The following is a 15,649-nucleotide window of genomic DNA, read 5'->3' on the forward strand; positions in this document are numbered from 1 at the left end:
GATACAGATCGAAGACCAATTTTATTTAGGAAAAAATTCTACTGAAAAAAAAAATATGGGCCTAAAAAAATAAAAATAATAAATGTCTAAGATATGTTAAATGTACTCTTTATATCATGCTTCATATTACATGTATAGGTATAAATTTTTACTTTTAAATCCCTGTATTACAACATATAAATTGTGCTGACATAATTATTCTACACAAAAACACCAGATTGCCTGTAACTGTTATCATTCTTTCAGGTGTTAGTAGAGCAAATCTTTCTACTCAAGAAGCACAGTACTTCAGGGTGCCTGGCTGCCTCCTGATTTTGGCTCAGGTCATGATCTCAGGGTGCTAGGACTGAGCTGATTCTCTCTCTCCCTCTGCCCTCCCTGCCATGCTCACTCATTCTCTCCTTCTCAAATAAATCTCTTTTTTTTTTAAGATTTTATTTATTTATTTGACAAAGAGAGACACAGCGAAAGAGGGAACACAAGCAGGGGGGTGGGAGAGGGAGAAGCAGGCTTCCCAAGGAGCAGGGAGCCCGATGCGGGGCTCGATCCCAGGATCCTGGGATCATGACTTAAGCCGAAGGCAGACACTTAATGTCTGAGCCACCCAGGTGCCCCTCAAATAAATAAATCTTAAAAAAAAAAAAAGAAAAGAAAAAGCACAATACTTTGATCAAGTCTGCAATGCAGTCCTTAATACACTCTGAATGTGCCAGGAATCCTGCTAGACCTATATTCAGCTGATTACAATACGATATGGTCATGGATTTAGTGTTCCTATAGTTCGTTAGTTGGAACTATTTTATTCCTTAACTAAAATTTTAACTGCAATTACCACTTACAAAATATATGCTTTGTAAAGGAAAATAAGTGAAAGACTACATATAAAAAGACTGAGCAAAGAGCATACATTCATCACTTCAACAGAAGGTGTCTTCTTTAGACACAATTCATTTGTGTCTTGTGTCTTTGTTTTCTTGCCATCATTTCTCAATAAGTAAATAAACATATCAAGAAATAAAGTATAGGTTTCCATTAGCACAGATGGATAGCCTGGAGTAGATGATTATTAAGATTTAAAGTTTAAAAATCTTGATTTGCATCCCAGATTTGTCACTAACTAGTGGTGTGATCTTGAGCAAATCTCTTTTTTTTTCCTAGATCTTTTCTTTTGTTTGCTTGTTACTGTCTTTTTAGATTTTATTTTTCAGTTATCTCTACACCCAACATGGGGCTCATACAACCCCAAGATCTAAGAGTCACATGCTCTACCAACTGAGCCAGCCAGGCACCCTCAGATCTTGATTTTCTGATCTACAAAATGAGAACAAATTATCACTGTCACAGGATTGGTAAGGATGAAAGAGTGCGTGTACGTGTGTTTGGACATGCATGTGTATAACCACATCAAAAGGGCAGGAGGTATATGAAGCGGTAAACTGCCTACACTAGAGAAACTACTTCATTGGTACATGCCTGACTGCTACCATTTCAATGATGTTAGTGTCTTTCATTCAGTGCTTATTTAAAAAATTCTGCAGTCTGTACCAGGCTCTGAAGACATAAATATGAATAACACAAACTCCTTGTCCTCCAAAGGGTTCTTTCTTCTGACAGGGAAGCCAGATGAGCACAGGACTTCACTTAAAATGAAATAGATATACAGTATCTAACTTAGTGGGAAGAAAACAGGTTTTGGAGTCTAACAGAACTGGATTCAAACTCAAACTTCCATGAGCTTGGACAAATTTCTAAATCTCTCTAAACATCAGTTTCTTTAACATGTAAAATAGAGAAAACATGACACACATCAAAGGATTGCTATGAAGATCAAACAAGGTAATCTATATAAAATACTAATAGGGACGCCTGTGTGGCTCAGTCGGTTAAGCGTCTGCCTTTGGCTCAGGTCATGATCTCAGGGTCCTGGGATCGAGCCCCGCATCGGGCTCCCTGCTGAGTGGGAAGCCTGCTTCTCCCTCTCCCACTCCCCTTGCTTGTGTTCCCTCTCTTGCTGTCTCTCTCTCTCTCTGTCAAATAAATAAATAAATAAATAAATCTTAAAAAATAAAATACTAACATATTATCTCACCTTTCATATGAACTCAATATATATACTAGCTGTAATGATGAGGAAGAAAGTACAGGAGCAATTATGGGAGCTCAGAGTACAGTACATTCAGAAGAGTTCATAAAAGCTGGAAATTTGACTCTGCAAACTTAAGTCATACTTATGTGAAGATGTTTTCAAAAGATACAGTCCAAGCAATTACAAAAAAAGATAAATGAAGTTATTTTGTGAAAATCTCTAAAACCAGAGCATCAAAATAGGTTCATAAAATGTAAATGTTCTCCACAAATCATGCTTTCTGGGCTTTATTAATAAAATTAACTGAGGATATTGAAGTGGACCATATAATAAAGGAGTGTAGGATTTTCTATCTTCTAATCATTTAACTAGAAGCCATATTTAAGTTCTGTAAAAACTTAAAACTGGTACATTCATATTAAGCCAAATTCTACAGGCAATTTTTTTTCAGAGATGAACAGCCTATTCACCTATATCACAATAAATAAAATGTAATTAATTTGTGGCAAAAAGATGAACAAGTCACAAAGGGGCATGTGTGTTACGAAGAAAAAATTCTAAAACTTGTCCCTCTGCAAAACACTGTGATAATTGACCTCATTTCCCCAGGCTTACTCTTTTCTGTAGTATCATCTTTTTTTTTTTTTTTTTTAAGATTTTATTTGTTTATTTGACAGAAACACAGCGAGAGAGGGAACACAAGCAGGGAGAGTGGGAGAGGGAGAAGCAGCCTTCCCGCGGAGCAGGGAGCCCGATGCGGGGCTCGATCCCAGGACCCTGGGACCATGACCTGAGCTGAAGGCAGACGCTTAACCAACTGAGCCACCCAGGCACCCAATCTGTAGTATCATCTTTAAGAGATAAAAACTTTTGGGTGCTTGAGTGGCTCAGTCGGTTGTCTGCCTTTGGCTCAGGTCATGATCCCAGGGTCCTGGGATCAAGTCCCACATCACGTTCCTTGCTCAGCAGGGAACCTGCTTCTCCCTCCCCCTCTGCCTGCCCCTCTCTCTGCTTCTGTCAAATAAATAAAATCTTAAAAAAAAAAAGATAATTTTTATCCAAAACAACTTGAGCCCATTTGAGTCCTTACTTATAACAATGGTATTATGCAATTGTTTGAAGATGTTTTTAAAGATATTGCAACAGGAATTTTCATCTGAGCAAACAATGTGTTCTTACACAATATGTTAAAAAAGAGAACAGCTTACTGACATTTCCTACTCAAAAAATTCTCTGGAAAACAAAATAGTCTGGAATTTTGTTTTGTAAGAAATAACCAAGGGAACTAAGTTATTTTCTTTTAATCAGTCTACTTCTTACAACAAAATAAGTCCACAGTTTTGAAAAACTTTTGCCATTCCCAAAAGAACTATAAAGCCAAACATGCAAAGAATCACTTGTGTTCTAAATAGTTAAGCTTATAAAAGCATCAAAACTTTTTTGCATTTTAACCATTTTTGAAAATATTTTATACTATTCCTTGTCTTTTTTTTTTTAAAGATTTTATTTATTTATTTGACAGAGAGAGACACAGCGAGAGAGGGAACACAAGCAAGGGGAGTGGGAGAGGGAGAAGCAGGCTTCCCGCGGAGCAGGGAGCCCAATGTGGGGCTCTATCCCAGGACCCTGAGATCATGACCTGAGCCGAAGGCAGACGCTTAATGACTGAGCCACCCAGGCGCCCCTATTCCTTGTCTTTTAAAACTCCCTTGAAAACACCCTCATTTCCTTTGTCCCCATCTTCCTCAATCACATACACACTTTGCAAAACTGGAATGTCCCTGGAACAACCTGCATCCTTATGGTCTGTCTGACCAGGTGAACATAACTGGAGATAAACTACTCAACTGCACAGCTACTTTAAATTCACGCACTCTCTCCTCTCTGAAAGTAAATAAAGTCTTTAAAAATTTTTTTTTGGAAATCTGTTACGAAACAATGTCAGTCAAATTCCTAGGCGTGGGGATAAATCCAAAATATTCCTAGCTTATTTAAAGGACTGAAATCTCCTCTAACAGGAATCTAGCACATATTCTTGACATCCAATGGAGCTTACTTTGCAGTGAGAGTTGTAATATCAATTTTAATAGCATGCAACTAAGTTAAGATTTATTTTTAAGAATGAAACTGTTAAAATAAACTCTATAGGTCTGTGGATAGGATTAGAAGTCAGAAATAGGAAAGAAGCATAACTCAAACATCAAATAATAATTTTCATTGTGAAAATATATCTAGATATAAGGAATGCTTTAAAAGGTTGCAACTAGCAAGTTTTAAACACGGGTGAAGCATTTAAAATGAAAGGCTGATATTAAGACGTGTGGGGTCTTTTGTTTCTGGCAGAAGTGCTGAGAAAATACTGCCAAAATCAGCTCACAAAGGTTTTTTGTAGGTTGTACATCTACTGCTAAGACTATAATATTTCATTCATTTTAAACATTAGCTACACTTGTAATGCAAAAACAATGTGAAACTAAATTACTTTGAGTTCCCTAAAACAACACAGAAAACATTTATGGATGACATGAAAAAACAACTCCCAGAGTAATATCAGTTAGTGGAGAATTTAACAAGATGAAAAGGAAAAGAGGAGTGATGAAGTCATTGGCTCTAATTTTCTTGGCCACTGTATTCCAAAGTAAAATGAACACACTTCCTTTAAAAAAAAAAATCATTTATTCAAATGATTCTACTTTCTCATAAAAATATTAACTCAACTTTCTCAATAATGCACACTGTTCTTCATACAAGTCATGCAAAGACAGCCAACTTGAATATTTCTTGCTTTCAGAAGTGTGTATACTTAGACTATTTAGTACATTCATTCACAGACTACTTCAAAACAGCGTAGATTTTTCTAAAACTGCTATGATTAAGAAATTGCAATTTATTATTGGAAACTTAATAAATAATCTAAGCAAACAGTAATAAATATATTTTGACCAGTGAGGCTTTCATATAGTTTTCCACTTGTGCAGGGGTAAAAAGCCAAATTCAAACACCATGCACAGTATCAGTGACTATTAGATCATCTGACTGTAAGAGCCAGAGATTATCACATGGTTGGGCAGTGTAAAAGTATGTTCTCTGAAAATTCATTATTTGAATAAGAATATATGAAAAAAAAAGTCCTTGAATCTTTTTGAACTTTTTAAAAAGATTTATTTATTTATTTTAGAGGGGGCGGGGGGAGGTGCAGAGAGAGAGGGAGAGAATCCTCAAGCAGCCTCTCCACTGAACACAGAGCCCGACATGGGGCTCGATGTGGGGCTCAATCCCAGGACCCTGAGATTGTGACCTGAGCTGAAATCAAGAGCCAGCCACTTAACCGACTGAGCCATCAGGTGCCCCTCTTTTTGAACCTTCTAAAGTCTTGGGGAATTAGACAAATTAAAACTTCAAGTTAGGATACAATTTAAATGCATTCAAAATCGCAATGTAGGGGCGCCTAGGTGGCTCAGTCGTTAAGCGTGTGCCTTCAGCTCAGGTCTTGATCCCAGGGTTCTGGGATCGAGCCCCGCATCGGGCTCCATGCTCAGCGGGAAGCCTGCTTCTCCCTCTCCCACTCCCCCTGCTTGTGTTCCCTCTCTCGCTGTGTCTCTGTCAAATAAATAAATAAAATCTTAAAAAAAAAAAAATCGCAATGTAACTCCCAATAATGGTTTAGTAGGTTATGAGGGTATATATTTCTGGCCTAAAATGTCCCTCAACTTAATTTAGTGAAGTGTAAAATACATTACACAGTCTTCTAATTGTTGAAAAGGCCATTGCTCCAGATCTAATTTTTAATTAGATAAAATTTTAAGTAAAAATCCCTATTTTAAAAAGATAAAACATGGAGGACATTTTAGGGACCCCCCCCTTTTTGAGGGTTTCACAGATTTGGGGGGAATGTTTATCTCTCATTTCCAATATATAAAAATATGAATCTATGTTCCTTTGGGCAAAAACATGACTTTATTTTAATAGAGAAAATATGTAAATTGTAAAATTACAGCTTGAAAAATCCCATTTCTCCTTTTCTCTCAATCTACTAAACATTCAATCAGTTTTTCATAACCAATGCAATCTTAGCAAAACATTTTCACCAAAAAGATGGGGGAGTAATGTCAAGAATTAAAACACTAAAAGGAGTAACATTCCAAAGTTGGGAGATTCAGCTAACTGTGAGACCTTGGGAATGTTACTCCACATTTCTGAATCTCTCTTTCTGCATCCAATTATCAGGCACATAAAGTAAATTACTGCCATAATTTTCTTTCTATTCTAATAGTCTAAGAATTCTACCTAGCCCAAGGTTAGGGTTTGGATTTATGCCACAATAACTACTCTGTGTAGTGATTAACAGTTTACATACAGACTTGCTAAACTGATACTAACAACCCTTTGTAGGGAATAGTTATTTTAATCCTTACCTTCTACAAATGAGAAATTTAAGGGCTGGATGGGCCCTAAATTGCAATTCAGCAGCATATAAAATGGCAAAGTGAGCGTTCCACCTCACGTTTCCACATCCAAATTCAATGCTTCTTCTACTACACAAAACAGTCTAGTGAGAGTCCTTTCAATTCTCACCAAGGAATTCCGGAGTCACAGAAAAAATAAAATGATAACAAAGTAGTTCCAAAAGTTTAGCATGTTCTAGTATTTCTAAACAGTTCCCATCAGTAGAATTAAGAGAACACTCCTCTTTGTTGATTATCATGAACAGACAAATAATGGGACTGTCATTAAAACTGATGACTTCACCTTTACTTCTTTCAGTCATTTCTTTGTGGGTTTTTACTGTTTGTGTATTTCTGACAAAATTTCAAATTCAGATTGCTTAACAGACTCCCTACTTTACTGCCCCTAAATACCTGGGGAATATAAACTAGCCCATACAAGTCATTAATAAGAGAATAAGTTAAATCACAGAATATTTGCAAATGACAAAAGTACATATTTCAGATTATTTAAATCAAAATGAAGGACTTGATACAGATAATTCTAAGTTTTATGATCTATAAAACAGATTTTTTTTATTATCCACAGTTTGGAAAAATACTAGAACTTGCTATATGTTATCCATCCATTGAAATGGTAGTACTGTTCCCACTACACCCATTAAGATGGGTAAATGGAAGTAACTGTTGGTATTTTTTGGTCATTTAACATTAAAGAGACCAGAATGACCTACAGCACTTTCTACATTGAACTGTCATTCTTTGCCAACTTTAAAGGGTATTTTGGGTTTCATTTTCTCTTAAATATTAAATAGCTTCCTGAAAATAATCATTTAGGGACCTCCACTTCTATCTTAAGAAAATTAGAACCTACTGAGTAGATAAAGTATGGTGTCATTATGTGTAGCAATGAATTCTTAGCATCCAAATGGCTTCAAGATAGGGTTTTATAAAATAATAAACTAAAATACTGCACATGGAAAAATGTAAATTAAACTTTTCAGTAACATTTACTATGTGATGTCAGGTACATGTACTAGGAAGTTTGAGGGTTCCTTCCTCTCCATAAAAACTGGACCCTGGATTGGACATATTCTTTGAGAAATCACTGGTTTCACAAAGGGAAGAGGCAGTCTCCATGGTCCCCTCTATCCCGCCAAAAAAATAAGTAAACTACACAACAGATCCAGAGAGACTGAATGGTCTAAGAGCTAGGTGGTTGTGAGGGATGGTGGGAAAAGAAGAAAACCTGAGCAGTAGGAAGGAAGCTGATAGGAGCAACCAGCAATTGAGAGGGCTCAAGCTACCCTGAGAAAAGATTCTGAGAGCAACATCCTTGTAGGAAGACTGAATTGAAGGTGAAAAGCTGTATTAGTGACTTTTCCTTTGGGCAAAAACCCATGAAGAAAAACAGAATGTCACCTCAAAATATTGATTACTTTGAATTAAAGGCACTTTTAAGAAATGGCACTCTGTTTTTTAAAACGGACACTCTGACTTTCCTTTTTCTTCCTGAAAGCAAGAAATAAAACTCTCATGTAAAAGGTAGCCTCCCTGTACTAGGAAGAAGGAAGACATTCTTATCACCAGAGATGGGAACTTGGGGCTGATAAATCTGTACAAACAAACTTTGTTAAATTAACCCATATCTTCCTAGTTATTTCTTCACCATTTACTACCTCTAGATCAAACTTCTTTGTCTTGTCAATTCTTCACAAATTTATTGTTTCTTGGTCTAAAAGGTATAAAAGCGTCCTGCTCTGGTCACTTCTTGGGGTCTTCATTCTCTTGAAGGTTCCCATTTACATGTGAAAAAAAATAGTAAAGTTTGTATGCTTTTCTCCTATTAGTATGTCTTTTCTTAATTAAACTATCAGTTTCATTCCCAGGTCCAGCAGGAGATCCAAAAGAGATAGAGAATATTTCCTCTGCTATAACCACAAGGGCCACTAATGTAGTCCCAAGTCAGAGTTGCCTTTCTAGCTCTCAGCAGAAGTAGAAGTAAACCCTCTTTGTAAATTAGGTCTGCTGGACTCCGACAGAATAAGATCAATCAATAAACTCACAAAAGTTCCAGCAAACAAGCCATTATCAATATAGACCCCTCCAATTGGCCCCACCAATCCTGTACTTCTTCAGGACAAGAACCACAGATATCAGAGATTCAAGTACAAATTAAGTATATTATAGAAGAGCTATGTATAAAATGTTTACAGAACAAAGGATGCAATTACAAAGATGAACACACAATAAAAACTACCACACCTGAATAGATTTGAAGGAAAGAAAAACAAATGGAACTTCTAGAAGTAATAACTGTTGAAATTAAAAGGCAATGGATGGATTAAATGCATGGATCAAACACAGATGAAGTGAACTGGATGAGCTATCCAGGGAATTTATTAAGAACGCAGCAGAGATAAGATGGAAAATATAAGCAAATGAGAGACACAGAGGACAGAATGAGAAGGTCTATTATTTCTTTAATTGCAATCCCAGAAGAATATAAGGAATGGGAGAAATGTAAATTCAAAAAGATAAAGACCTAAAATTTCCAAAAATGAGTCCATCAATCTAGGAAGTAAAATATATCCCAAGTAGAACAAATATAAATAAATCCTATCCAGATATACTGCAATCAAATTACAGAACACTAAAGTAAAGAGGTCTTGATCTTTTTTTTTTTTTTTTAAAGATTTTATTTATTTATTTGACAGAGAGAGACACATCGACAGAGGGAACACAAGCAGGGGGAGGGGGAGAGGGAGAAGCAGGCTTCCCGCTGAGCAGGGAGCCCAATGCAGGCCTCAATCCCAGGACCCTGGGATCATGACCTGAGCTGAAGGCAGACGCTTAACTACTGAGCCACCCAGGCGCCCCAAGAGGTCTTGATCTTGAAAGAAGTCCGAAAGAAAGGACACATCTCTAAAAATGGAAGAACAGTGAGGTGCCTGAGTGGCTCAGATGGCTAAGTGTCTGCCTTCAGCTCAGGTCATGATCTCTGGGTCCTGGGATTGAGCCCCGAAATCAGGCTTCCTTCTCAGCAGGGAGTCTGCTTCTCCCTCTGCCACTCCCCTGGCTTGGGCTCTCTGTCTCTCTCTCTCTCAAATGATAAATAAAATCTTTAAAAATAAATAAAAAATAGGGCACCTGGGTGGCTCAGTCGTTAAGCGTCTGCCTTCGGCTCAGGTCATGATCCCAGCATCCTGGAATTGAGCCCCACATGGGGCTCCCTGCTCAGCAGGAAGCCTGCTTCTCCCTCTCCCACTTCCCCTGCTTGTGTTCCCTCTCTCGCTGTGCCTCTCTCTGTCAGATAAATAAATAAAATCTTTAAAAAGAATAAATAAATAAATAAATAAATAAATAATAAAAATGGAAGAACAGTTAGAATGAAAGCAGAATACTCAACAGCAACAATAAAAGGCAAAAAACAATGGAATAATATCAGAGTTTTAGATAAAACAGCTAGTCTAGATGCACAATGAATCATGGAACACTTCATCTAAAACTAATGATGTAATGTATGGGGATTAACATAAGAATAAAAAAAAAAACAGCTAGTCTAGAATTGTGTGCCCAATAAAATAGAGACATTAATAGTAAGCAATAAATAAGGCTATTTAACCAAGTATTGTATAAAATAATAAAAGTGTCTGTAACGATAATTTTAAAAAGAAGTGAAATGTGGATAATGACATATAAATCTGGAAGAGAAAGATGAGAGCTAACATGTCCTAAAGTTGGGGAGCTTCAAAACAGTACTTGATAGAAAAAAGTCCAAACAGTCCAAATATGTCAATAATCAAAATAAACAGATTAAACTTATCACTTTGAAAAGGTTGCAAATTGTTACTTTTAAAAAATCCATGCTTGAAAGGCTGAAAATAAGACAAAAGACAAAAGTCATTATTAGGGACAGAGAACATAATGATAAAAGGTTTCACTCAGCAGGAAGAAATAATTCTAAATTTGAAAGCACTAATACAATACAGCATCAAAATTTATAATGTAAGAATTGTTAAAAATACACAGAGCAATGGATAAATCCAACACTGTACTGGGAGATTTCAAAACAACTGTTACTGATATTTCAAGCAAACAAAAATAATATTAAGCAAAGATAAAAGATTTTAACAATACAATTAAGAAATAAAATGTAGGGGGCACTGGGTGGCTCCGCTGGTTAAGCATCTGCCTTTGGCTCAGGTCATGATGCCAGGGTCCTGGGATAGAGTCCCGGATCTGGCTCCCTGCTCAGAGGGGAGTCTGCTTCTCTCTCTGCCCCTCCCCCAAATTCGTGTGCAAGCACGCACTCTCTTTCTCTCTCTCTCTCAAAAATAAATAAATAATATCTTTGAAAAAAAAAGAAAATTTCCTTAAAAAAAAAAAAGAAATAAAATGTAGGAATAGATTCAGCATCTGACATTTAGAGAATACAAATTTTTTCATAAGCCATTTATAATGATTAAGCCAAGAAACCAGTCTTAACATATTCCAAAGAATGGGCATCATAGACCACATTCTCTGATAACTCAGAAATTATGGCAAACAAGAGGCACCTGGGTGTCCCAGTCAGTTCGGTGGCTGCCTCTGGCTCAGGTCATGATCCCGGGGGTCCTGGGATTGAGCCCCATGTCCTCCCTGCTCAGTGGGGAGCTTGCTTCTCCCTCTGAATCTGCCCCTCTCCCTGCTCACGTGCTCTTGCACACGCTTGCTCTCTCTCTCAAATAAATAAAATCTTAAAAAAAAAATTATGTCAAGGGCGCCTGAGTGGCTCAGTCGTTAAGCGTCTGCCTTCAGCTCAGGTCATGATCCCAGGGTCCTGGGATTGAGCCCCACATCAGGCTCCCTGCTCAGCGGGAAGCCTGCTTCTCCCTCTCCCACTCCCCTTGCTTGTGTTCCTGCTCTTGCTTTCTCTGCCTCTGTCAAATAAATAAATAAATCTTTAAAAAAAATCATGTCAAACTTTAGTAACAAAAATATAACATTTGTACATACTTTAGAAGTTAATGCACACAGGGGCGCCTGGGTGGCTCAGTTGGTTAAGCGACTGCCGTTGGCTCAGGTCATGATCCTGGAGTCCCGGGATCGAGTCCCGCATCGGGCTCCCTGCTCAGCACGGAGTCTGCTTCTCCCTCTCCCGCTCCCCCCCTCTTGTGCTCTCTCTCGCTCTCTCAAATAAATAAATAAAATCTTAAAAAAAAAAAGTTAATGCACACAGTTTTAAGTAACTCATGGGTCAAAATAAGAGAACACTGAAAAATGCTCAGAACAACTAGAACTAATAAATGACTTTATCAAGGTCACAGGATAAAAGGTCAAACCAACACTCTATTAAATACCTGGAATAAACAATTAGAAAATTAAATTTTAAAAATTTCATTTACAACAGCATCCGAAAACATAAAATACTTGAGGTAAGTTTAACAACATACGTAAAAGACCTGTTCTAAAAAAATAAGGAAAGAAATTGAGAGGGCCTAAATACATGGGGAAATATACCATGTTCATTATTTGAAAGACTTAATATCGTTATTATGACAATTTCCCTGAAACTGATATATAGGTTTAATGCAATCTCAATCAAAACTCATGCAAACTCTTTTTTTGAAGATTTTATTTGAAAGAGACAGTGAGAGAGCGCTGCATGAGCAGGGGGAGGGGCAGAGGGAAAAGGAGAGGGAGAGGCAGACTCCCTGTTGAGTGCAGAGCATGCTCACTGGATGATGCTCACTGGATCCCAGGACCCTGAGATCATGACCTGAGCAGAAGTCAGATGCTTAACCAACTGAGCCACCCAGGCGCCTCTTAAGCAAGCTTTTTAAAAAATCAAAAGTGACAAGTGGATTCAAATTTATATGGAAATGCAAAGAACTTAGAATAGCTAAACAATCTGGATAAAGAACAAAGTTGTAAGACTTGCACAACTCATTTCAAGATTTATTATAAAGCTAGAGTAATGATAGTATGGTTCTGGCAAAAGGACAGATATAGATCAGTGGAACAGAATATAGAATACATAATTAGACCCACATATAGTGGGTCCATTAATTTTCAACAAAGGTAGAAAGCAATTCAATGGTGAAAGGAAAGTCTTTTCAACAAATAGTACTAGAATAACTGAATATTCATATGAAAAAGTGAACATCAACCCTTCTTTCTCAAATTCAACAACTGATTTGAAATGGATCATAGATCTAAATGTAAGAACTAATACTATAAAGCTTCTAGAAAAAAAAGGAGAAAATCTTTGCAATCTTGGAGTAGACAAAGTGTTTCTTAGGATTTAAAAAGCATGAACCATAAAAGAGAAAATTGATAAACTGGACTTTACCAAGTTTAAAAACTTTTGCGCTTTGAAACATTGTTAAGAAAACCGAAAAGGTAGGGGCGCCTGGGTGGCTCAGTTGGTTAAGCGACTGCCTTCGGCTCAGGTCATGATCCTGGAGTCCAGGGATCGAGTTCCGCATTGGGCTCCCTGCTTGGCAGGGAGTCTGCTTCTCCCTCAGACCCTCCCCCCTCTCATGTGCTCTCTTTCTCATTCTCTCTCAAATAAAAAAAAAAAAAAAAAGAAAACCAAAAGGTAAACTACAGGAGAGAAAATACTTGCAAGATACATGTATCTGACAGAGTTCTTGTGTCCAAAGTATCTCTCTCTCTCTCTCCACACATATATTATAGTAATAAAGAATGAAGGTGTTTTGTATAGGTATGGAAATAGAGAAAGCAACCAAGAAACAGAATAGAGGGCATTTCAAAAGATTCTTGTGTTTTTGGAACTCCTTATGGCAAGATAGAGCAGCGGGGAAAGGAGAGATTATTCAAATTGGTTATCCATATAAGAAAAGAAAATTTGGATTACTACTTTGAACCATGCACAAAATTCCATTCCAAATGGATTAAAGATTTAGAAGTCAAAAAGCAGAACTTTTAGAATTAAATATAAATACTTTTTGCCTTGGGATAGGGAATGATTTCTTAAGACACACAGAAAAGAGCTATCCATAAAGGAAAAGACTAATAAATAAAACACCAAAATTAAAACTTAAATTCATTACAAGATATCTTTTTTTTTTTTTTTTTTTTTAAGATTTTATTTATTTATTTGAGAGAGAGAATGAGAGAGAGCATGAGAGGGGGGAGGGTCAGAGGGAGAAGCAGACTCCGCACTGAGTGGGGAGCCTGATGCGGGACTCGATCCCGGGACTCCAGGATTGTGACCTGAGCCGAAGGCAGTCGCTTAACCGACTGAGCCACCCAGGCGCCCTCATTACAAGATATCTTAAGTGAAAAGATAAACCGGGGCGCCTGGGTGGCTCAGTCGGTTAAGTGACTGCCTTCGGCTCAGGTCATGACCCCAGGGTCCTGGGATCGAGTCCCGCATCGGGCTCCCTGCTCTGTGGGAAGCCTGCTTCTCCCTCTCCCACTCCGCCTGCTTCTCCCTCTCCCACTCCCCCTGCTTGTGTTCCCTCTCTCGCTGTCTCTCTCTCTCTCTGTCAATTAAATAAATAAAATCTTTAAAAAAAAAAAAGAAAAGAAAAGATAAACCAGAAAACACGTAACTGAAAAGGACTAAGTAGGCAACTTATATAAAGAATTTAAAATACTAAGAAAAAGACAATCTTACAAAAGTAAAATAGGCAAAAGACATAAAGAGGTGTTACATAGCAGAGAAAATATATATGGCCAATAATGAAGATACCTACTTGATCTCAGTGACAATCAAAAAATATAGATCAAGATCACAGTGAGATACCATTTTTATCCAGTATGCTTTACTATATAACAATTTAGCTCCAAAATTTAGTGACTTAAAAAAAATCATTTAATATTTCTCATGATTCTGTGAGTTAGGCCAGCCAATTCTGGTCTGGGCTAGGTTGGCTCTTGAGCCAGGCAAGTCTCAGATGGGATGCCTCATGTAAGGTCCCCTAACCCCCAGGTTAGTCTGGCCTTTTTTCACATGATGGGCTCAGGGTTCTGAAGAGCCACAAGAGAAGACAGGCCCCAATATGCAAGTTTTTTAAGTCTCTGCTTATGTCACACTTGCTAATGTCCTGTTGGTCAAAGTGAGTCACATAGCCAAGTACACAGTCAAGGAGTGGAGTAACAATAAAATCACATTATAAAGGGGTATGCATACAATGATGAGAATATGTGACCATTTTGCAATTCAACACTCAATTTTATAATCCACCACACCATTCTTTACATGGATTCTTTCAGCAGAAATTAAGACAATAGCAAAGTTAGGAAGACAACTTGTAAAAAGCTGAATACTGGTATACTCTTGCTAGCAATTCTATGCCTAAACATATAGCCAAAAGAACCTCTTGCGGGGCGCCTGGGTGGCTCAGTTGGTTAAGCGACTGCCTTCGGCTCAGGTCATGATCCTGGAGTCCCGGGATCGAGTCCCGCATCGGGCTCCCTGCTCGGCAGGGAGTCTGCTTCTCCCTCTGACCCTCCTCCCTCTCATGCTCTCTGTCTCTCATTCTCTCTGTCTCAAATAAATAAATAAAATCTTTAAAAAAAAAAAGAACCTCTTGCACATGTGAAGAGTTGATACGTACAGTAATATTTTTAGCAACACCAGTCTTAATAGCAAAAGCTCTAACAACTCAAATGTCCATTGTCAGAAGAACAAATAAACTGGCATACAATTATACAATGAAATTTTATATAGCAGTGAAAATGGATTTTCATTTACTCATTTAACAAGTATTTACTGCGTACATACTATCTGCTAGGCATACTTTGAGATGCATCACTTACCAATAGTTATTAAGGTACTGATAAATTCAAATATTTAAATTTCTTTTTTAAAGAAAGCTTTTATTTATTTATTTGAGAGAGAGAAAAAAAACGAGGGATAGGGAGGAGGAGGGAGAGAGAGAAAGAAAGTGAGAAGCAGACTCCCTGCTGAGCAGGGAAGCCTGGGGGCGGGGGGGGGAGGGGCGCTCAATCCTAGGAACTGGAAATCAGGATCAGAGCCAAAGGCAAACGCTTACCCGACTGAGCTGCTCAGGCGGCCCGTCAAATATTTAAATTTCTAAAAATAAGACTTTTGCAGATACAGAGATCCTAGAGACATCCTTATGATTATTTAATAAAAAATTAA

The 15,649-nt window shown here is 37.6% G+C and overlaps 1 protein-coding gene across 6 annotated transcripts in view; it reads right to left on the bottom strand.

The window, feature by feature from the left end:
* Positions 1-15,649, bottom strand: part of VMP1 (vacuole membrane protein 1) — a 139,651-nt gene that overhangs the window by 117,420 nt on the left and 6,582 nt on the right. The gene's annotated exons all lie outside the window — the stretch shown is intronic.

The sequence above is a fragment of the Mirounga angustirostris genome, unplaced genomic scaffold (assembly GCF_029215605.1).
Source record: "Mirounga angustirostris isolate CCGP_5_RB_7025 unplaced genomic scaffold, mMirAng1.0.hap1 SCAF_17, whole genome shotgun sequence".
Taxonomy (NCBI): domain Eukaryota; kingdom Metazoa; phylum Chordata; class Mammalia; order Carnivora; family Phocidae; genus Mirounga; species Mirounga angustirostris.